Source organism: Haliotis rufescens, unplaced genomic scaffold (assembly GCF_023055435.1).
Source record: "Haliotis rufescens isolate VD_foot unplaced genomic scaffold, xgHalRufe1.0.p SCAF_15, whole genome shotgun sequence".
In the NCBI taxonomy this organism is placed as follows: domain Eukaryota; kingdom Metazoa; phylum Mollusca; class Gastropoda; order Lepetellida; family Haliotidae; genus Haliotis; species Haliotis rufescens.
The window spans coordinates 20,829,328-20,854,758 of NW_025963835.1; the positions used below are offsets into that span (position 1 = coordinate 20,829,328).

The 25,431-nt window shown below is 43.5% G+C and overlaps 1 protein-coding gene across 3 annotated transcripts in view; it reads right to left on the bottom strand.

Annotated features, from left to right (window-relative positions):
- LOC124135261 (sulfotransferase 1B1-like) overlaps window positions 1-25,431 on the bottom strand; it is a 42,197-nt gene that overhangs the window by 12,400 nt on the left and 4,366 nt on the right. The window contains exons 1-2 of one of the 3 annotated variants that reach the window (XM_048396286.1): window positions 9,133-9,162; window positions 1,787-1,979 (exon numbers count right to left, since the gene is read on the bottom strand). The exons of 1 other annotated variant lie outside the window; for it this stretch is intronic. The gene's annotated coding sequence lies outside the window, so the exon portion shown is untranslated. Of the gene's footprint in view, window positions 1-1,786; window positions 1,980-9,132; window positions 9,163-25,431 lie in introns of those variants that run through there. One more of the 3 variants, XM_048396287.1, reaches the window with a different exon arrangement.

Sequence of the window (25,431 nt, forward strand, 5' to 3'; positions counted from 1 at the left end):
GGAGTCCCAGCTCAGACAAACACACAATAATATGAGTTGGGTTCCACCTCAGACAAACACACAACAATGTGAGCGGAGTCCCAGCTCAGACAAACGCACAATAATATGAGTTGGGTTTCACCTCAGACAAACACACAACAATGTGAGCGGAGTCCCAGCTCAGACAAACACACAATAATATGAGTTGGGTTCCACCTCAGACAAACACACAACAATGTGAGCGGAGTCCCAGCTCAGACAAACACACAATAATATGAGTTGGGTTCCACCTCAGAAAAACGCACAGCAATGTGAGCGGAGTCCCAGCTCAGACAAACGCACAACAATGTGAGCGAAGTCCCAGGTCCGACAAACGAACAAAAATGTGAGCGAAGTCCCAGCTCCGACAAACGCACAACAATGTGAGCGAAGTCCCAGCTCAGACAAACACACAACAATGTGAGCGGAGTCCCAGCTCAGACAAACGCGCAAAAATGTTAGCAAAGTCCAAGCTCCGACAAACGCACAACAATGTGAGCGAAGTCCCAGGTCCGACAAACGCACAACAATGTGAGCGAAGTCCGTGCTCAGATAAACGCACAACAATGTGAGCGGAGTCCCAGCTCAGACATACATGAGGGTAGCGAAGCTCCAGCTCAGACATACATGAGGTAAGCGAAGCTCCAGCTCAGACATACATGAGGTAAGCGAAGCTCCAGCTCAGACATACATGAGGTTAGCGAAGCTCCAGCTCAGACATACATGAGGTTAGCGAAGCTCCAGCTCAGACATACGTGAGGTTAGCGAAGCTCCAGCTCAGACATACATGAGGTAAGCGAAGCTCCAGCTCAGACATACATGAGGTGAGCGAAGCTCCAGCTCAGACATACATGAGGTGAGCGAAGCTCCAGCTCAGACATACATGAGGTTAGCGAAGCTCCAGCTCAGACATACATGAGGTGAGTGGAGATCCAGCTTAGACATACATGAGGTGAGCGAAGCTCCAGCTCAGACATACATGAGGTGAGCGAAGCTCCAGCTCAGACATACATGAGGTTAGCGAAGCTCCAGCTCAGACATACATGAGGTTAGCGAAGCTCCAGCTCAGACATACATGAGGTGAGCGAAGCTCCAGCTCAGACATACATGAGGTAAGCGAAGCTCCAGCTCAGACATACATGAGGTAAGCGAAGCTCCAGCTCAGACATACATGAGGTTAGCGAAGCTCCAGCTCAGACATACATGAGGTGAGCGAAGCTCCAGCTCAGACATACATGAGGTAAGCGAAGCTCCAGCTCAGACATACATGAGGTTAGCGAAGCTCCAGCTCAGACATACATGAGGTTAGCGAAGCTCCAGCTCAGACATACATGAGGTTAGCGAAGCTCCAGCTCAGACATACATGAGGTTAGCGAAGCTCCAGCTCAGACATACATGAGGTGAGCGAAGCTCCAGCTCAGACATACATGAGGTAAGCGAAGCTCCAGCTCAGACATACATGAGGTAAGCGAAGCTCCAGCTCAGACATACATGAGGTTAGCGAAGCTCCAGCTCAGACATACATAAGGTAAGCGAAGCTCCAGCTCAGACATACATGACGTTAGCGAAGCTCCAGCTCAGACATACATGAGGTGAGCGAAGCTCCAGCTCAGACATACATGAGGTTAGCGAAGCTCCAGCTCAGACATACATGAGGTAAGCGAAGCTCCAGCTCAGACATACATGAGGTGAGCGGAGTTTCCAGCATGAAATTAATCGGGTATTCCTCTGACAATGATGTCTCCAGCAAGAAATATAGATAGATTACCTTCTGTATTTCGGAAGTATCCCGGGTTACCTGTTGGTCTTCACACACACGAGTCCATCTTGGGGTCCACAAGACTTTTCTTGAAGATTTAGACTAAATACATAGTTGTAACAGGACAGTGATGGATAGACGGCTTCTTGGAGTCGTAAGTTACCCAACCTGCCGAGCCGCTGCCCCAAGGTCAAGTGTATACCTATAGTATTAGAACTAGTATATACCGTATTCGACGTAATTAGCGCCCATCTCTAATAAGCGCCCACGGCGATATTTGCTAAAATATTGGCTCGTGAACAATCCCAATTAGCACCCCTTCCGATTGATCAATGTACACAAAACTTATTTATTCGCGTATAATAGGCACTCGTGTGTTATATGCACCCTTAATTATGGGCAATTAAATTCTGGAAAAATATATCTGTCGTATATAAACATTTCAGGCTGTCAGCATAAACCACGAAATTTATCCTTTAACTCACCAAAATAATATTCTAATAAGAGCCCCCTATTTCTAATTTTGAGAGCACCCTGGGCGCTTATTACGTCGAATACGGTAACTGTATTTGACCCTATAGTGAATCACGATCAGACTGCCACACACTGTGTTAAGATACCTGTATAGTAAGTCTGCAATTCCCCGCACTTCACCCACAACGCCAAACATCAGTGCTCACCTGATATTCTCTTACGTAAATGACAGCCAGCTGACCCGCATATGACATGGTAGACCTACTCAGTCCACTTGATGATGTCTTGTTACGTTGTGCTGATTGTGTTGGGAGTTACAAGAACACGCTAGTTTTCTCTGGTTTCAATCAGTGTCTCAGTACTACCGTCTTAATGGGATCCCCACATGTTAGATATGCATCTGTAGGGACGATAATTTAGTCCACGCTAATGATGCTTTTAGAGTGAGTGAGTGATTTACATGTAACAGATGCAGATATTAGGACGATGAGTTGGTCGACCTGAATGTAGCTTTTAGAGTGAGTGAGTGATTTACATGTAACAGATGCAGACGTAAGGACGATGAGTTCGTCGACCTGAATGTTGCTTTTAGAGTGGGTGAGTGATTTACATGTAACAGATGCAGACGTAAGGACGATGAGTTGGTCGACCTGAATGTTGCTTTTAGAGTGGGTGAGTGATTTACATGTAACAGATGCAGACGTAAGGACGATGAGTTGGTCGACCTGAATGTTGCTTTTAGAGTGGGTGAGTGATTTACATGTAACAGATGCAGACGTAAGGTCGATGAGTTGGTCGACCTGAATGTTGCTTTTAGAGTGAGTGAGTGATTTACATGTAACAGATGCAGACGTAAGGACGATGAGTTGGTCGACCTGAATGTTGCTTTTAGAGTGAGTGAGTGATTTACATGTAACAGATGCATACGTAAGGTCGATGAGTTGGTCGACCTGAATGTTGCTTTTAGAGTGAGTGAGTGATTTACATGTAACAGATGCAGACGTAAGGACGATGAGTTGGTCGACCTGAATGTTGCTTTTAGAGTGAGTGAGTGATTTACATGTAACAGATGCATACGTAAGGACGATGAGTTGGTCGACCTGAATGTTGCTTTTAGAGTGAGTGAGTGATTTACATGTAACAGATGCAGACGTAAGGACGATGAGTTGGTCGACCTGAATGTTGCTTTTAGAGTGAGTGAGTGAGTGAGTGAGTGAGTGAGTGCGTGAGTTACATGTAACAGATGCAGACGTAAGGTCGATGAGTTGGTCGACCTGAATGTTGCTTTTAAAGAGAGTGAGTGATTTACATGTAACAGATGCAGACGTAAGGACGATGAGTTGGTCGACCTGAATGTTGCTTTTAGAGTGAGTGAGTGATTTACATGTAACAGATGCAGACGTAAGGACGATGAGTTGGTCGACCTGAATGTTGCTTTTAGAGAGAGTGAGTGATTTACATGTAACAGATGCAGACGTAAGGACGATGAGTTGGTCGACCTGAATGTTGCTTTTAGAGTGAGTGAGTGATTTACATGTAACAGATGCAGACGTAAGGACGATGAGTTCGTCGACCTGAATGTTGCTTTTAGAGTGAGTGAGTGATTTACATGTAACAGATGCAGACGTAAGGTCGATGAGTTGGTCGACCTGAATGTTGCTTTTAGAGTGAGTGAGTGAGTGAGTGAGTGAGTGAGTGCGTGAGTTACATGTAACAGATGCAGACGTAAGGTCGATGAGTTGGTCGACCTGAATGTTGCTTTTAGAGAGAGTGAGTGATTTACATGTAACAGATGCAGACGTAAGGACGATGAGTTGGTCGACCTGAATGTTGCTTTTAGAGTGAGTGAGTGATTTACATGTAACAGATGCAGACGTAAGGTCGATGAGTTGGTCGACCTGAATGTTGCTTTTAGAGAGAGTGAGTGATTTACATGTAACAGATGCAGACGTAAGGACGATGAGTTGGTCGACCTGAATGTTGCTTTTAGAGTGAGTGAGTGAGTGAGTGAGTGAGTGAGTGCGTGAGTTACATGTAACAGATGCATACGTAAGGACGATGAGTTGGTCGACCTGAATGTTGCTTTTAGAGTGAGTGAGTGATTTACATGTAACAGATGCAGCTGTAAGGGCGATGAGTAGGTCCACCTTAATGTTGCTGTTACAGCAGAATGGCAATGTCTAATATATCGCTATGACCTTCAACGCCTTTGTATACCCCCAAAGTCTAAAGTAACTGTGGTTATTAAAATTGATCGATGATAGGTGAGTGAGTAAATGTTTAGCGCCCCGGTTAGCACATTTAACAACTGCCTGTACGTATCGACTGTGTGCCAGAAACATCCGTGACTTGAATTTAATACAGAACACTTTAAAAAGAGACTTTAGAATAATGTGCTTCTGAAGAACCTAAATAAATAAGAGTGGGGTTTGTTTGTTTGTTGTTTAACGCGCTATTCCCCAGCTATATGGTGACTGAGTAAGTGTATGGGCAATATTCCAGCCATATACATAGTGGTGAATAAGTGTTTAGTAACTTACCTTTGTGTACATGTTATGAGTGTCAATATTTCACCAGAGGTTCAAATGGCTTACATCAACGTGTCAAGGGTATTTGATTTTACATTACGTTTTCTATCTCTCAGTCCTTGTTTACATACAAAGGCGGCGAACCAATGAAGATCCGGGGTAGAATCGGTCTTGCCGTAAAAGGCGATCGTGCTTGTCGTAAAAGGCGACAAACGGGATCAGGTAATCAGGCTCGCTGACTTGGTTGATGCATGTCATCGTATCCCAATGCGTAGGTCGATGCTCATGATGTTAACCACTAGATTGTCTGGTCCAGACTCGATTATTTACAGACCGCTGTCATATAGCTGGAATACTGTTCAGTGCGGTGTTTAACAACAAACAAACAAATTAAGGCGGCGACTGTCACAAAAGTTGATCTTTTATATCACCCTTATCAGATTATTACACACGTGATGAAGAGACACGTGACGTCATACGGATGTTTAACCGTTGAGGTGAAGAGGTCCTATGAGCGTTGTTGTTTTTATCCACGAATTTTAGAACACAAACCGCCGACTATAATGTGACGCTCTCTTTGTATAGAAAACTGAGACGCCCAGGTATGTCAATAGAACACTGTACAGTAACGTCGTACAGAGGACAAACTGCCGTCTCCCGGGAAATAGCTCTTAATGGGGAATGAAGGATTACACGGGCATCTCCGTTCCGGGACGTTTGAAACGCAGCATATAAACTGTACATAAACACACACACACGCACGCACGCACGCACGCACGCACGCGCGCGCGATCGGCATATATACGTACATGTACTCACACGCACAACAATGAGCAAAGTTTCCAGCTCAGATAAACGAACAATATGAAATGACTCCAAGCTCAGACAATCACACAATATGAGTGGAGTTTCCAGCTCTGACAAACGCACAATATGAGCGGAGTTTCAGCTCAGACAAACGCACAATATGAGCGGAGTTCCAGCTCAGACAAACGCACAATATGAGCAGAGTTCCAGCTCAGACAAACGCACAATATGAGCGGAGTTTCCAGCTCAGACAAACGCACAATATGAGCGGAGTTCCAGCTCAGACAAACGCACAATATGAGCGGAATTTCCAGCTCAGACAAACGAACAATATGAGCGGAGTTTAAGCTCAGACAAACGCAGAATATGAGTGGAGTTTCCAGCTCAGTCAAACGCACAATATGAGCGGAGTTCCAGCTCAGACAAACGCATTATGTGAGCGGAATTTCCAGCTCAGACACACGCACAATATGAGCGGAGTTCCAGCTCAGACAAACGAACAATATGAGCGGAGTTTCCAGCTCAGACAAACGAACAATATGAGCGGAGTTTAAGCTCAGACAAACGCACAATATGAGCGGAGTTTCCAGCTCAGACAAACGCACAATATGAGCGGAGTTCCAGCTCAGACAAACGCACAATGTGAGCAGAGTTCAAGCTCAGACAAACGCACAATATGAGCGGAATTTCCAGCTCAGACAAACGAACAATATGAGCGGAGTTTAAGCTCAGACAAACGCAGAATATGAGTGGAGTTTCCAGCTCAGTCAAACGCACAATATGAGCGGAGTTCCAGCTCAGACAAACGCATTATGTGAGCGGAATTTCCAGCTCAGACACACGCACAATATGAGCGGAGTTCAAGCTCAGACAAACGCACAATATGAGCAGAGTTTCCATCTCAGTCAAACGCACAATATGAGTGGAGTTCCAGCTCAGACAAACGCATTATATGAGCGGAATTTCCAGCTCAGACACACGCACAATTTGAGCGGAATTCCAGCTCAGACAAACGCACAATATGAGCAGAGTTTCCAGATCAGTCAAAGGCACAATATGAGCGGAGTTCCAGCTCAGACAAACGCATAATATGAGCGGAGTTTCCAGCTCAGACACACGCACAATATGAGCGGAGTTCCAGCTGAGACAAACGCATAATATGAGCGGAGTTTCCAGCTCAGACACACGCACAATATGAGCGGAGTTCCAGCTCAGACAAACGCACAATATGAGCGGAGTTCAAGCTCAGACAAACATACACCAATGTGTATGTAGGTGATCGTAGCTTCAGAGATACATTAGGTAAGCGGAGCGTCATCTCAGACATACACGAGGTGGGCGGGGTTCCAGCTCGGACATACATTAGATAAACGGAGCGTCATCTCAGACAGACATTAGATAAACGGAGCGTCATCTCAGACAGACATTAGATAAACGTAGCTCCAGCTCAGACATACATTAGATAAACGGAGCTTCGGCTCAGACAGACATTAATTAAACGGAGCTCCAGCTCAGACAGACATTAGATAAACGGAGCTCCAGCTCAGACAGACATTAGATAAACGGAGCTTCAGCTCAGACAGACATTAGATAAACGGAGCTTCAGCTCAGACAGACCTTAGATAAACGGAGTTTAAGCTCAGACAGACATAAGATAAACGGACCTTCAGTTCAGACAGACATTAGATGAACGGAGCTTTAGCTGAGATAGACATTAGATAAATGGAGCTTCAGCTCAGAGAGACATTAGATAAACGGAGCTTCAGTTCACACGTGAGATGAGTGCAGCTCCAGCTCCGACAAGCATGAGGTCAAAGGAGATCAAGCTCAGACATACATGAAGTAAACAGAGACCCAGCTCAAACACACATGAGGTGAGCGGAGATCCAGCTCAGACACACATGAGGTGAGCAGAGATCCAGCTCAGACATACAAGAGGTGAGCAGAGATCCAACTTAGACATACATGAGGTGAGCGTAGATCTATCTCAGACATACAGGTGGTGAGCGGAGATACAGCTCTGACACACATGAGGTGAGCGGAGATCCAGCTCAGACATACAAGAGGTGAGCAGAGATCCAACTTAGACATACATGAGGTGAGCGTAGATCCAACTTAGACATTCATGAGGTGAGCGGAGATCCAGCTCAGACATACAAGAGGTGAGCGTAGATCCAGCTCAGACATACATGAGGTGAGCGGAGATCCAACTCAGACATACATGAGGTGAGCGGAGACCCAGTTTAGACACACATGAGGTGAGCGGAGATCCAGCTCAGACATACAAAGGGTGAGTTGAGATCCAACTCAGACATACATGAGGTGAGCGGAGATCCAGCTGACATACATGAGGTGAGCGGAGATCCAGCTGACATACGTGAGGTGAGCGGAGATCCAGTTTAGACATACATGAGGTGAGCGTAGATCCAACTTAGACATTCATGAGGTGAGCGGAGATCCAGCTCAGACATACAAGAGGTGAGCGGAGATCCAGCTCAGACATACAAGAGGTGAGCGTAGATCCAGCTCAGACATACATGAGGTGAGCGGAGATCCAACTCAGACATACATGAGGTGAGCGGAGATCCAACTCAGACATCCATGAGGTTGGCGGAGCTCCCGCTCAGACATACATGAGGTGAGCGGAGATACAGCTCAGACATACATGAGGTGAGCAGAGATCCAACTCAGACATACATGAGGTGAGCAGAGATCCAACTCAGACATACATGAGGTGAGCAGAGATCCAACTCAGACATACATGAGGTGAACGGAGATACAGCTCAGACATACATGAGGTGAGCGGAGATCCAACTCAGACATACATGAGGTGAGCAGAGATCCAACTCAGACATACATGAGGTGAGCAGAGATCCAACTCAGACATACATGAGGTGAGCAGAGATCCAACTCAGACATACATGAGGTGAGCGGAGATCCAGCTGACATACATGAGGTGAGCGGAGATACAGCTCAGACATACATGAGGTGAGCGGAGATCCAACTTAGACATACATGAGGTGAGCGGAGATCCAACTCAGACATACATGAGGTTGGCGGAGCTCCCGCTCAGACATACATGAGGTGAGCGGAGATACAGCTCAGGCATACATGAGGTGAGCGGAGATCCAACTCAGACATACATGAGGTTGGCGGAGCTCCAGCTCAGACATACATGAGGTGAGCGGAGATACAGCTCAGACATACATGAGGTGAGCGGAGATCCAACTTAGACATACATGAGGTGAGCGGAGATCCAACTCAGACATACATGAGGTTGGCGGAGCTCCCGCTCAGACATACATGAGGTGAGCGGAGATACAGCTAAGACATACATGAGGTGAGCGGAGATCCAACTCAGACATACATGAGGTTGGCGGAGCTCCCGCTCAGACATACATGACACACACAGGATGTTTGTGCAGGTGAGGGGAGAGGGGGGCCTGACTAAACAGAAAGCCTTGCAATGCAGTGTTTGACCGTATATACTTAATGTCACAACAAAGTGAAGCAAGTTCAGAATAACTTGCGTAAATTGAGACTTACCTCCGTCGTTGTATCTTCAATCCACGTCTCAGTTTAAAGTAGAGTGTCCCTGTGATGGACTAGAAGTTTGCTTTACCCTGTGACAGATCACTCGCCCACAAAACCAGAAAAATTTCCAACTACACCTCTTTATTAACAGTAGTGACAATACTGAGCCTGCCAATGCGACACATGAACAGCTGACCTATGATTAACTGCGTGTATATATATAGTACGTAACCATTTCTAGGTTGCAACACAAAGACATCAGCAAGATTATGTGCCCATTATGTCATGGTGACCTTGTCCTTGAATTTCTCTGCTCCAGTGGATGAGGTACAATAGAGTTTAACGTCGCGTTCAGGATTATTGCAGTCAATGTGTGTGTGCGTGCGTGCGTGCGTGTGCGTGTGCGCGTGCCTGCGTGCGTCCGCTTGTACCAGTCCGGAGTAAAGCTGGTTCTTCAAGACAGTTCATCATGCAATGACTATGTTTCTTTGTTATTTAACGTGGTACTCAGCAATATTTCTGCTATATGATGGCAGCCTGTCTTGACTAAGCGAGTCTTGATTACACAAACCCGTGGTCGATATTATAAACAACGATCCACGCCGTCGGAATACGATGATACGTTATAAACCAGGAAACCTAGCCTGACCATCCGGCGACCTCGTAAGACCAGCATAGCTGGCTGGGTAACAATTCTAACCCGGAATCCCCACGGGTGGTGCTGGGAATTACTGGAAGATACCTGGGGTAGGTTTCTTTATACGAAACTACCCGGCCATAGGTAGGTGTACTGACATCTAACCCATCCGTTGGTGCCAACCGTCGAGTTCATTGTGACTGTCATTTTCATTATGTCTCTGTGTTTAGAATTGCAAGAATTGTTCTCGGGGGACGTGAAGACTTGACAAGAAGCAATTGTAGATTGTACACATAAAACGTCATCGCCCGAGAATAATCAGTCTCAGTTATCAGCCGAAACAGATTCCTTTGTGCGTAAAGTCAACATCGTGGTGAAACAAATGAATGGATCACTGAAATGAATGAATGAATGAATGGATGAATGAATGAATGAATGAATGAATGAATGAAGACACCAGGTGGAAGTACATATCCCAAAAAGGCTTAATATGTAACATGAATGGGCATATTGAAATAATTTTTTTGCCTCTTTCACGGTTCTGTAACGACATGATCATTAAAATGGTTGTGTGTGCAGTCATTCGGGCGATACGATACACATTTTACATAATCACCACGAGATTAGATAATACATGCATACACGTGGAAGTGCAGCTGGCTGAAGATACAAGATTCTCCATGGGTTTAATGCCGCTTTGAACAGTATTTCAGTTATATCACGGCGTGTCTGCTTAATGTGGGAGAAAGGTCCGAAGTGATGTAGGTATCTTCGGTCAGACGTGTACCACTTGGGTGAATACAACGAGCACGGGTATGATGCTGACAAACTTAGAAACATAATCGGGGGAACCGGGACTCGAACCCACGATCATAGGTTTCTGCACACCAAATTGCGGCGCCTTCGACGACTGGGACAGCCGTAATGTTGTTAGTCAAACCTTTAATTGGAATATCCTTCGCTGTATCGTAAGGACACCCGAAGGAGGAAAGTTGACCAGTTTACTGCTTTGGTGTGTTTTTCTGTTTTTTCTACTGTAGAGTTCTCACCGCTTGATGAGCAACCATGAAACTTCGATCATAGCTCAATAACGACCACATTGTGAACCAAGTTTGCACATACATGTATTGCAAAAAACTTAACAGTTGTATTCTCAACATAGGCACATTTTTATTAAAAAAGAGTGTTATTAAACTGTTATCCTCCAGTGGCGCCAAAGGAATCTGTTTCAACAGATGTTGTTGTTGCATTAGGTGTTTAAGAGGTCGCCTTCTGCCTAGGCAATTTCGGCTGACCTGTCCCTCTTTGGGACTCCTGTGTGTGAGAAGGGTTCACATATCTATTGTGAGTTCGGTGTTCACATAATTTCTGTTTTTGCATTGATATGATTTCTATTTTCTTATATTGATATGATTTCATTTTTATCCTTGGCTGCTCTGTTTATATACGTTCGAGCAGCTGTCCATCTCTCAGAAATAGAGTTAGTTTGGCCTTCGCTATTGCATCTCTTGGCTTTAGGAGATCTATGATAGATAGCGGATCTAACTGCAAGTCTTGTTTTAACCTAGCCCGGGCCGGGGCATGGTCTTGACATTCTAGTAACAGGTGGTCAATGGTTTCAGCCTGATTGCAAGATGAACAAACCTTGTCATAGTGCTTTTTGTGACCAAGTCTGAGGCGTGAGATAGCAGTTTCAATTTTCCTTTCATTTGAGTATGAGTTTGGCTTTTGTTGGACCTTGGGTTGAATTTTGTATAGCCATCTGCCGATCTTACTTGCGTCCCATTGGGTTTGCCATCTTTTTGCTATGGAGGCTTTGATTTTGCTTTTTATCTCTAGTTTACTAAAGGGAATAGGCTGTATATCCGCTTTGTCTAGAGCTAGCTTCGCCAGTGAGTCTGCTTTTTCATTTCCATGAATATCTATGTGAGAGGGGATCCAACACAGCTCCACCTGTTGCCCTTGGTCCGATAGTTTTGTATATTCGTATAGAATATTGTTGACTGTGTTTGGCCTGGAGTTTGAGTTTCTTCCACTGATGGCCTGAAGTGCACTTAGCGAGTCTGATAGGACGACTGCCTTTGCTTCCGGGAGTTCCGGTATGAGTTTGAGTGCATGATGAATTGCCTCCAATTCAGCCGTGAATACTGACTGACCATCGGGCAAGCGAACTGAATGTGCTTGGGGTTTGGAGCTGTGGATATGGATCCCGTAACCAGCACTGTTGTTGATAGGATTCTTGGATCCATCAGTGTATATATGGGCCCAGCTGTCCCAGGTAGTTTGAATTTTAGTGATAGCTACTGAACGTAGTAGGGTTGGGTTTTCTCTTTTAGTGACTTCTGATGTTAAAGCAGTGTCAACTTTGGGAGTTTGTAAAGTCCAGGGAGGGTGTAACCCTTTGTAGTGACTTTCTGGAGGCTGAATGTCATCGCAATTGTGACTTCGAATGAGTTCACGTACTAATATCCCAGATGGCTTTAGTGAGGGATTTTTTCGAGCTAGGGCCTCATCTCGAGCGTTTTTGTCTTGCCATATCTTTTTAACCAAAGGGTTTGATGTTCGTCCCCAGAACGATAATATTGCCTGCTCTCGTCTTAGTTTCAATGGGAGTTCTCCCGTTTCTACTTGTAGTGCTTCTAGTGAGGTGCCTGTCGCTGCGCCTGTGGCCAGTATTAGGGCTTTGTATTGTATTCTGTCTAGTCGCCTCAAGACAGTATTTGATGCTGAGTGAAAAGCCTCACAACCATAGTCAATTTTTGATCTGATAAGAGCTTTGTAGAGGTCCAGCTGAGTGTCCCTCGATGTGCCCCAAGATGTGCCTGAAATTGCCCGTAATACGTTCAGGTCTTTTTGACATCTGTTTTCCACATATTCGATATGCTTGCGCCAAGTGAGGTGTTGATCAAGGATAACTCCAAGAAATATTGCAGATTTTTCGAATTTGATAGGTTTGCCTTTTATGGAGACACGGGGTATCATAGCATCTTTCCCCCGGCGTTTGAATAGAACTCCAACAGTTTTTTCACTTGAAAGGGTGAATCCCCATTTATTGCACCATTGATCTACTCCGTCCAGGGCTGACTGGAGTTTTTTTCTGATTTGTGAGATATCTCTGTGCTTTACCCATATTGCTCCGTCATCAGCGAACTTAGAAGTTTGGGTAGGAGAGTTGACATGGTCAAAAAGATCATTGATCATGATATTAAACAGGGTTGGGCTTATAATGCTGCCTTGTGGCGTGCCATTGTCCAGTGCCATAGGATCCGATCGATTGTTCCCTATTTTAACTGAAAGCGACCTGTCTTGCAGGAAGCTGTCTATGAAGTTTGCCATGTTCCCTTCTACTCCATTTTGTGATAGTTTTGAGAGGAGTCCGTCATGCCATACCATGTCGAAGGCTTTGCTGAAGTCCAGAAATACTGCGGCTAGGTATTGTCTGTTTAATTGGGCTTTTTTTATTTCATTTTCCAGTCTTAGAATATGATCTAGACACGAGTGTCCCTTCCTGAAGCCACTTTGGTCAGGTTTTATGTGGTTGCCAGTTTCAAGATGATGCATGAGCCTTTTTGTAACCATGGCTTCCATGGCTTTGCACATGTTTGAGGTGAGTGAGATCGGTCGATAAGAGTTTGGTAGGGCTTCGTCTTTCCCTTGCTTTAGCAGCGGGATAACCGCAGCATGTTTCCATGCTTTTGGGACTTCTCCTTTGGACCATATCGTGTTATACAACTCAGTGAGTAAGCCTTTGGTTTGATCAGGTAGGTTTTTCAATATCTCGTAGCTGGTTGTGTCAAGACCAGGTGCTGTGCCTTTTCTATGTTGTATCGCATCATCAAACTCTGTCACAGTAAATGGTATATTGTATACCAGATGCTTGCTTTGCGGCCGTTTTGAGATCTTAGGCATAAGCATTTTTGCCTGTTTGAATTCTTCGCTGCAATTTGTGTTGCTGCTGACAGATGAGAAGTGCTCAGCTAGAATGTTGGCCTTTTCTTTGACTGTATGGGCGTTGGCTAACTTGGGAATTTTTGTGGGTTTACGCTTACCCCTGATTGCGTGTATTTTGCTCCAGACTGTTTTAGCATTTGTTTTCTCATTAAGGGATTTGCAGAAGGTCTGCCATGACTCTTTTTTAGAATCGTCTATGAGTTGTCTTACTTTCGTCCTGGCTGCTCGGACTTGGGCAAAGGCTGATTTATCCCTTTTTGACCTATTTAGGGCTTTCTTTCTCACTCTCCTAGCTTTTGCTATTTCCCTGTTCCACCATGGTACCGGCGTTTTGCCAGTTTTGTGGTCTTTTTTTGGAATTGATTTTTCAGCTGCGGCAATAATTGCTGAGGTGAGATTTTGGCAAAAAAGATCAGGATCATCCGAGGCAATTTCTGAGGACTTGAATGATACACATTCCTTCCTGAATTTAGGCCAGTCAGCCTTTGCATAGTCCCATGTGGGCTGAGGATTGGGCTGTTCCTCTAATTGTGGTGGGCTACCTATGTAGGTGAGTATAGGAAGGTGATCGCTTCCCCAAGTGTCGTCATGGACTTGCCATTGGCAATGTGAGGCGAGGTTTTTGGTGGCAATTGTGAGATCAATTGAACTCCACGTGTTGTGGACTTGGTCATAACGCGTGTGACTGCCGTTGTTCAGAGTTATGAGATTGTCGTCCTCAACCCATTTCTCTACCATTTTGCCATATTTGCATGAATCATTCCTGTCTTCCCAAAGAGGGCTGTGGGCATTAAAGTCACCAAGGATTATCCCATTTTTGCCTACTATTTGAGCTAGTCTTGTTAGCTCTTCCATGTTCGTTTCATGGGTAACCCTGTGATATATGTTAGCTATGCGTAATTCGTTGCCATTTGCCAGTTTTAGGGAGATTACTTGGGTTTCAAGGTTCCCTACATTTGCTTCAATTTTTTTGGAGGTACAGCTGTCGTGGACAAGGGTGATTAGTCCTCCTCCCTTATTGCCTGGCATAAGTCTTTTTCTGTCTTTTCTATATTGGGTATACCCAGGTAGTGTGAATTTGGCTTTTTCACTGAGTTTAGTCTCCTGTATTAGAATGACATGAGGCTTGATCACCTTTTTTTTGACGAGTGCAGTCAGTTCATTGCCGTGGCTCTTAAGGCCATTTGCGTTCCACTGTAGTAAAAGCAAGTCCATGATAATTTATAGATGAGCGCTTATTGAGTTTTAGGGCATACCCTATTTAGGAACTGTTTCTTTGTTCCTTTGTATTTCATTATTTTGGAAGCCAGTTTGAGGATGCAGGTGGCTTTGGCTTTGACACTCATTTTTCTGCTTGTAATTTGGATCAATGCCGTGGCAATGAACTCTACAACTTTGTTTGTGTTCTGAGCCTTTTGTGTACCATGAGCTGGTGTTTTCTTTGCCTGACTGATTCGTTTGCTGTGTTCCTCAGTTTGAGGATTAGAAGGCATGGGGTTTGATTGGGAAGCTTGGGTCTTTTTTCCCTTGCGTTTTGCAGTGGCTTTGTGCCTGTGAGTAGGCGGATCAGTGCTCACAGTTTCGATTGTTTGCTCAGTGCTCACAGATTCCATTGTTTGCTCAGTAGAGTGATCAGTAGTCGCTTGGGTTTTTTCGACCTCAGTGGGTTGAATAGATTTGGATTCAGATTGCTGAGTAGGTATTTTATTTATACGTTTGCTGATGAGCAAGCGTTTAGGACATTTCGGCGCCAAGGATGAGTGACCCTCTTTCCTGCAGTTTGTGCACCATGTGTTGCAGTTTTCTTTGCAAGAAACTCGGGAACAGTTTTTGCACTTGGGTGGCTGGTTACATGATGTTTTTGTATGTCCATAGAGCATACAGTTTGTGCACTGGGTTGGCCTTTTCCTGTATGGCATGGTTTTTATGTCCTTGCCACCTAGATTAAGGTGGCCGGGGACTGACTGTCCAAGTAATGTGAGTATTACTACTCGTGTGTTGTTTGTGCCCATTGATTTGATCCTGAATGCCGACAGGATTGTAGGTTGAGTGACTTTCTTTTGGGCTTGACAGACAATTTGATAAAGCTCGTCGTCATTAATTTTTTTGTCTAGATGTACCGCACATCTGACATTGCTAAGCCACTTTGGGGTATCCCATTTTAGTTTGATCCCGTTTATGCTTTTGGGCATATCAATTGACTCTGTGAGGTTGTCCCCGACAACAACATACCCTCTTCCACACTTATTTATTCGAATAATATTTTTGTGCTTCAGCTCTTTGGCAATATCTTGAGCTGTTAGGATCTTATTAAGATCTTGGGAGAAGTCTGCGCTAAAGACTACTTTTTCCCATTTGGTTTGTGGTCTTCTATTTTGTTGTGTCTTTGATTCTGATGAGACCATTTTTTGTCGTTTCTGTACCATTTTAGCCTTAGGTGGGCTAGATTGAGGCTGTTTGCGTTTAAGCATGCCTTGAGCCCATAGGGCACTATAATCAATATTTTCTTTGTTTTTAGTTCCTGAGAACGTGAATCTATCCTGAAAACGGTCAGGGACATTTAGCGCGGCTTGACTATAAGTCAAGTTGGCTGTTTTTTTGGCAGTTTTTCTCGTGACCAGAGTGAAGGGATTCCCTTCATTTGGGTTGGGCTGACCCTTTCGAGAACTGGGCTGGTTCTCTTGAGAGTTGGGCGAACTCTCAACAATTGTAATTTCTGGACATAAGTCCGCCATCTCCATTTCCAAGTTCATATTTGTCAGTCCCAGGGGCCTGGGTGATTGACAGCCGTGCAGTTTAAGCTGGTGAGCGAACCGAGCTTGGTAGGCGCGGAGGGTTGTGTACAGTACGGGACCTGTGACACAACAGATGATAGAGACTGTTCTTATATAGGTGACGTTTCGTGTTAAAGGGGCACTGATCAAAAGCAATTCGACGGGACTGGTTGTTGCCTTTGTTATTGTTTTTTCCCGTGAGTACTTGGATGATATAGCAGAAATCTAGACTAGTTTGCGACCTGTGCTGAGCAATTCGTAAGCGCATTTGTCACTTTTATTGATAGTATAAAAGCGTACGGTCACATTGATCAACAAAATGAAATACAGTTTTGGAAATAATAAGGAAATGTAGGTATTTTTGTGGGTAGCATCGGTAATGCCAATGGTGACGAAGTTTTGATAAGTCACTTGCTTGGAAATTGTGCGATTTTCGTTTACAATATTTTGACTTGCAACACAAAGTAAATATTTCACCTGAGCATTGCTTATTTAATCGTGTTTATATTTTTACAGTCAAAATGTGCAAAATTTTCACTTAGGACATTTATTTAACGCCTAAATATTCAGTTATTTTATAAACTGACTGAAAAATATGTCCATCTGTATTATTGTGACAACGAATTCCAAACATTTTTATGTTTTTCTCATCACCAAGAAACTGAAAATGTTACGATGAAGAGTACATTTCTATATTGTTTGGCTTCTAATCCTACATAATAATCTACTGTGGTGTTTTTAGGCCCTTTTGATCGTCTTAACCATTTTTAGTCAATCTGTTAAATAAATGGACAGATTTTTCAGTCAAAATGCCTCAAATATTTACATATTTTATAAATTGCCTTAGAGAATCACATTTTATAAATTGTCTGTAATATATACACGCTTACAAAGGTAAAGACTTGTGAAAACAACGTCTATCGCGCATCGAAGAATTTCCCAACCAAGACGTAGAGGAACAAAAATGAATCTGTTCAATGCTACAGCAAATGAAGGAAAACAAAATGCAAATATCATAATTACAACCTACCAGATTTATGTGTATAATTTTAGGCAGCTTCCTTGTTCGAGGAATGTATCCGTGAATAGCCACACAAAGGAACAATATCCCACACGTCTGCAGCTGTACAAAGAAACTTGTTCGAAGTCACATGTCTCTGTAACAATCAAATATTTTAAAATATATATTTGGTTTCGGGATATTATGACCCGTGTTCGTTTATTAACTGATCAGTTAGATTGTTACAGGTGTTACACTTAGGTGTCAAGTCTCAAAGGTCGGCTGAGAAAGCTCACGTGACAACTATTTTCATAACGTCCACGGTTCCTAAAAAAATCCATTGAGTTAGATAACAAAGAGCAATCAATCAACGTATTATCGGTTAACCCTTTGAACAAATTATGTTGTTTTTACATCGGCACTTCACGCAATGATATGAGTATATTCCCTTTGTTTTATAAAACCTAGACATGTGAACACTCACTTTTGACATATCCACTGTGCAAGATAACAGTGATTAATCAATCAAGGTATTTTCTGTTAATCCTTTGATGACTAGGAACCATCCGTTGATTTACAAAAAAAGTAAATCAACTAATCATTCATCTCTTTATGGGCTGCCACGTGCATATTACATAGAACACATTTCACCTCACTTCAAACCTGGATTTAGATTGAATAATTACACCAGACACAATAAATGCCAAATGGGAACCTTTGTCAGGTAATCTGAGTGGTGCTACCACTAATTATACCTGTAATAAATTCATTAACTGATCATCAAGTGAATGACGACAAAATCACAAGTGTAGGGTTATACCAGAAAACGTGGATGACAACAAGGGAGTAGTAATCGTATTATCGACGCAATCCGAAATCCGAAAATGCTTTCACTGCATGGATACTTTTTTATTATTAAATTATAACCATCACCACCAAATGACGACATCCGATGAGCTCCGCCGTTCTCTTTGTTTGTTTAGGCTGAAGAAATTACTGAACATGCGCCCTTTATCGAAATCTTTATAGATCACGGCTTACCAGTCAGTGTTCAAAAATGCGTAAAACAAATATTGCCTCTAAGTTTATTCAGCTGCCCTTGCAATCGGTAGCCCAGTCTCTTGTCACGCTCAGTTGCGTTGCGTATCATCCGTATACTCACGGGGGGGGGGGGGACAATAATAACAAAGGCAACGACCAGTCCCGGGGAATTGCTTTAGATCAGTGCCCCTTTAACATGTAATTGCACAGATATTGTCATTTATTAATATGAACCTGAATTTTCTGAAACGCCTTGCAACAATGTCATTTTTGTGGCAGGCAATTCCTTTTTTTTAAAGGTCTGATCATAATTGTTTTTTAGAATAATTTTCAGGAACAATCTATTTCTTTTTATAAAATCCCATCCCCCTTCAAATTGTCCGTCGGTCCCTAAAACGTGTCTCCAATTAATTTCACTCACGTTTATAAAACATGTTTAAACTAATACGACATAATATACCCATGCACACAGGACATTCACTGAAGCTGTATAACGAAGTAAGTAGAGCGAGAACGACCCTAGTACATTACCATGAAGTAACACGGGGGACTTACCGAAGTTGTTACTAGACTCAAACGGTCGTAAGGCGATCCTTGGGATAGTCTAAACTGTGTCGTTGTGCTGAGGTGGTCGTAGTTTCATAAAACGCCACCCTGGTCGTATCCATTTCAGCAGTTGAACATCTGTTTTCTAACCCGGGGCTCCAGGTATATTTAAACCATTGAATATTTACTCTAAAGTTATCATTCACATTGGATATTGATATATTTCTTTGGATATTTAGAGGTTATTATATGGCCGTTTTCATATCATACACCGTATCAACTCGAGATCCGGCCCCATCTCAGGCCGAAGGCCTGGGGGCTGATGGGGGTCGAGGGTTGATGTCGGGTGGGGATATGAAAACTGCCATATAATAATTTTTTTATCAAGAACCATAGCATCAAATTGTAAAATTATCTATTTGCAAGTGAATGCAATACATTTTCACCTTGTTTGGAAGTCACTGGAAAGCTCGCCGAGCAGAGGAGCAGACGAGCAGACGACACACTAAGGGACGTAACTCCAATTTCTTAAAACCCGGGCTGATAGTGATATCGACCGCTTATTAATAATACGTTGAGAAGCCATATCAGCCCAGCAGGGGATGTAATACGGGTCTGATTATTACACCCCCTGTGATATGACCTTCTCCGTGATGGCTCTATCGCACATGCAAAATGTCTCATACCATTGACAGGTATAATATATGATAATCAATAATATTTACTCCCATAAGATATAGGGTAATTTTAAAACCAATGACCATGCTTGCCGTAAAAGGCGACTAACGGGATTGGGTGGTCAGGCTCGCTGACTTGGTTGATGCATGTCATCGTATCCCAATCGCGTAGATCGATGTACTTGATGTCAATCACTGGATTGTCTGGTCATTACTCAAATATATTAACAGACCGCCTTCACAGAGGTGGAATATTGCTAAGTGCGGCGTTAAACAACAAACAAACAAACACCTGCAACACACCATATATTTAGTCCTAACAAGGATGCATCCTATATGTGAAACACCTTCTTTGACAGTTAATGCACAAAGACGCAGTTTATAGTTTGTTTAAAAAAACCATAGAAAAAATGTTTTAAAAAATGCTTCACCCACAGGCTTTTTTTATTTTGTGGGTGTATGCACGCGACACTGAAGGGCGTTAAAATAAATCTTTTACGAGCGCCTCGCTCAATAAAAGGTTTTATTTGCTTCAAACGATTTATTAATACATAATCAACATTGGATGTTTGCTTTGTGATCAGTTCCATTTTACTATGTACTGCATGTATATATTTTTAATGCGAAACAAGGATAAGATACGTGAACAAACGTGAACAAACGTGAACAAACATGAAAGTTCTGTGCTGCCGTGGTGGTACATGCATGAAGCGAGCATCTAATGGAGCGTTATGGCTGATCCAACTGTCGGGACATACTAATTAGTAACTGGTCAATTGTAGTACATCGACGGGAGAACAAACTATGATCAGTTAACATCAATACCGCTATTGATCATAGTAACGATTGACGTAATAAAATAAATAAATTCCGTCTAAGTCGTATATAAGGCCCCGCGATTCGCTGTGCAGTGTTCCGTCCCTTGGGCACGCCAGAAAACCTATGATTGTGGGTTCGAATCCCGGTCCGCCCCGATTATGGTTCTAGGTTTGTCAGCACCATACCCGTGCTCGTGGGTTTCACCGAAGTGGTAAACGTCTAAGACCTGCATCACTTCGGGCTTTCCTCCCACATTAAGCTGACACGCCGTGATATAACTGGAATACTGTTAAAAGCGGCGTTAAACCCAACTCACTCACTCACTCACGCGATTCCAGGGGTTAAAGCGTTATACAAATTTACAAGAAGTCAAACATGGTAGATATTGGGGTCATGTGCTGGTAAATTCATTTCTTATCCCAGTCTTCACTGAACCAATTAATATTTACACAACATTACACAGCCACTGATTGCATTTTACAAAGTGTTGAAATGGGATGATCGATGGTTAAATAGAACTTAAATCACATTTAAGTTTTAACCACTGTTTTTTTTCTGCAATAAGATGAAAAGAGAAACTCGGTATGCTTTTTTCCCCTACTCAGTCTATTTCATAGTTCATATAGGAGCGGTCGGGTAGCCTAGTGGTTAAAGCCTTTGCTCGTCACGCCGAAGACCAGGGTTCGATTCCCGACATGGGTACAATGTGTGAAGCCCATTTCCGGTGTACCCCGCCGTGATATTGCTGGAATATTGCTAAAAGCGGCGTAAAACCATACTCACTCACTCATAGTTCATATATTCATTATTGTATGTACATAATGATATTATCTTCTTCTCTGGATTGTTTTCTCTTATTTCTCCTTTACATTTTTCGTATATATGAATTACTCAATTTTTGACTTCTAACGTTTATCACTAGTTCTTAAATGAGTTTGACTCTTATCTCAAAGAGAAAGATACAAAATTTACTTCGTCCAAACTTGGTACATGCTACAGAAACGCGCAAATGCAACAACCTTGTAAAACCAGTTTAGCATAAGGACGATGAGTTGGTCGACCTGAATGTTGCTTTTAGAGTGGGTGAGTGATTTACATGTAACAGATGCAGACGTAAGGACGATGAGTTGGTCGACCTGAATGTTGCTTTTAGAGTGAGTGAGTGATTTACATGTAACAGATGCATACGTAAGGACGATGAGTTGGTCGACCTGAATGTTGCTTTTAGAGTGGGTGAGTGATTTACATGTAACAGATGCAGACGTAAGGTCGATGAGTTGGTCGACCTGAATGTTGCTTTTAGAGTGAGTGAGTGATTTACATGTAACAGATGCAGACGTAAGGACGATGAGTTGGTCGACCTGAATGTTGCTTTTAGAGTGAGTGAGTTAGAGAGTTACATGTAACAGATGCAGACGTAAGGACGATGAGTTGGTCGACCTGAATGTTGCTTTTAAAGTGAGTGAGTGATTTACATGTAACAGATGCAGACGTAAGGACGATGAGTTGGTCGACCTGAATGTTGCTTTTAGAGTGAGTGAGTGAGTGAGTGAGTGAGTGAGTGCGTGAGTTACATGTAACAGATGCAGACGTAAGGTCGATGAGTTGGTCGACCTGAATGTTGCTTTTAGAGTGAGTGAGTGATTTACATGTAACAAATGCAGCTGTAAGGGCGATGAGTAGGTCCACCTTAATGTTGCTGTTACAGCAGAATGGCAATGTCTAATATATCGCTATGACCTTCAACGCCTTTGTATACCCCCAAAGTCTAAAGTAACTGTGGTTATTAAAATTGATCGATGATAAGTGAGTGAGTAAATGTTTAGCGCCCCGGTTAGCACATTTCACAACTGCCTGTACTTATCGACTGTGTGCCAGAAACATCCGTGACTTGAATTTAATACAGAACACTTTAAAAAGAGACTTTAGAATAATGTGCTTCTGAAGAACCTAAATAAATAAGAGTGGGGTTTGTTTGTTTGTTGTTTAACGCGCTATTCCCCAGCTATATGGTGACTGAGTAAGTGTATGGGCAATATTCCAGCCATATACATAGTGGTGAATAAGTGTTTAGTAACTTACCTTTGTGTACATGTTATGAGTGTCAATATTTCACCAGAGGTTCAAATGGCTTACATCAACGTGTCAAGGGTATTTGATTTTACATTACGTTTTCTATCTCTAAGTCCTTGTTTACATACAAAGGCGGCGAACCAATGAAGATCCGGGGTAGAATCGGTCTTGCCGTAAAAGGCGATCGTGCTTGTCGTAAAAGGCGACAAACGGGATCAGGTAATCAGGCTCGCTGACTTGGTTGATGCATGTCATCGTATCCCAATGCGTAGATCGATGCTCATGATGTTAACCACTAGATTGTCTGGTCCAGACTCGATTATTTACAGACCGCTGTCATACAGCTGGAATACTGTTCAGTGCGGTGTTTAACAACAAACAAACAAATTAAGGCGGCGACTGTCACAAAAGTTGATCTTTTATATCACCCTTATCAGATTATTACACACGTGATGAAGAGACACGTGACGTCATACGGATGTTTAACCGTTGAGGTGAAGAGGTCCTATGAGCGTTGTTGTTTTTATCCACGAATTTTAGAACACAAACCGCCGACTATAATGTGACGCTCTCTTTGTATAGAAAACTGAGACGCCCAGGTATGTCAATAGAACACTGTACAGTAACGTCGTACAGAGGACAAACTGCCGTCTCCCGGGAAATAGCTCTTAATGGGGAATGAAGGATTACACGGGCATCTCCGTTCCGGGACGTTTGAAACGCAGCATATAAACTGTACATAAACACACACGCACGCACGCACGCACGCACGCACGCACGCACGCACGCACGCGCGCGCGATCGGCGTATATACGTACATGTACTCACACGCACAACAATGAGCAAAGTTTCCAGCTCAGATAAACGAACAATATGAAATGACTCCAAGCTCAGACAATCACACAATATGAGTGGAGTTTCCAGCTCTGACAAACGCACAATATGAGCGGAGTTTCCAGCTCAGACAAACGCACAATATGAGCGGAGTTCCAGCTCAGACAAACGCACAATATGAGCAGAGTTCCAGCTCAGACAAACGAACAATATGAGCGGAGTTTCCAGCTCAGACAAACGCACAATATGAGCGGAGTTCCAGCTCAGACAAACGCACAATATGAGCGGAATTTCCAGCTCAGACAAACGAACAATATGAGCGGAGTTTAAGCTCAGACAAACGCACAATATGAGCGGAGTTTCCAGCTCAGACAAACGCACAATATGAGCGGAGTTCCAGCTCAGACAAACGCACAATGTGAGCAGAGTTCAAGCTCAGACAAACGCACAATATGAGCGGAATTTCCAGCTCAGACAAACGAACAATATGAGCGGAGTTTAAGCTCAGACAAACGCAGAATATGAGTGGAGTTTCCAGCTCAGTCAAACGCACAATATGAGCGGAGTTCCAGCTCAGACAAACGCATTATGTGAGCGGAATTTCCAGCTCAGACACACGCACAATATGAGCGGAGTTCAAGCTCAGACAAACGCACAATATGAGCAGAGTTTCCATCTCAGTCAAACGCACAATATGAGTGGAGTTCCAGCTCAGACAAACGCATTATATGAGCGGGATTTCCAGCTCAGACACACGCACAATTTGAGCGGAATTCCAGCTCAGACAAACGCACAATATGAGCAGAGTTTCCAGATCAGTCAAAGGCACAATATGAGCGGAGTTCCAGCTCAGACAAACGCACAATATGAGCGGAGTTTCCAGCACAGACACACGCACAATATGAGCGGAGTTCCAGCTCAGACAAACGCATAATATGAGCGGAGTTTCAAGCTCAGACACACGCACAATATGAGCGGAGTTCCAGCTCAGACAAACGCACAATATGAGCGGAGTTCAAGCTCAGACAAACATACACCAATGTGTATGTAGGTGATCGTAGCTTCAGAGATACATTAGGTAAGCGGAGCGTCATCTCAGACATACACGAGGTGGGCGGGGTTCCAGCTCGGACATACATTAGATAAACGAAGTTCCAGCTCAGACATACATTAGATAAACGGAGCGTCATCTCAGACAGACATTAGATAAACGGAGCGTCATCTCAGACAGACATTAGATAAACGTAGCTCCAGCTCAGACATACATTAGATAAACGGAGCTTCGGCTCAGACAGACATTAATTAAACGGAGCTCCAGCTCAGACAGACATTAGATAAACGGAGCTTCAGCTCAGACAGACCTTAGATAAACGGAGTTTAAGCTCAGACAGACATAAGATAAACGGACCTTCAGTTCAGACAGACATTAGATGAACGGAGCATTAGCTGAGATAGACATTAGATAAATGGAGCTTCAGCTCAGAGAGACATTAGATAAACGGAGCTTCAGTTCACACGTGAGATGAGTGCAGCTCCAGCTCCGACAAGCATGATGTCAAAGGAGATCAAGCTCAGACATACATGAAGTAAACAGAGACCCAGCTCAAACACACATGAGGTGAGCGGAGATCCAGCTCAGACACACATGAGGTGAGCAGAGATCCAGCTCAGACATACAAGAGGTGAGCAGAGATCCAACTTAGACATACATGAGGTGAGCGTAGATCTATCTCAGACATACAGGTGGTGAGCGGAGATACAGCTCTGACACACATGAGGTGAGCGGAGTGGGCTCAGAAATACAAGAGGTGAGCAGAGATCCAACTTAGACATACATGAGGTGAGCGTAGATCCAACTTAGACATACATGAGGTGAGCGGAGATCCAGCTCAGACATACAAGAGGTGAGCGTAGATCCAGCGCAGACATACATGAGGTGAGCGGAGATCCAACTCAGAC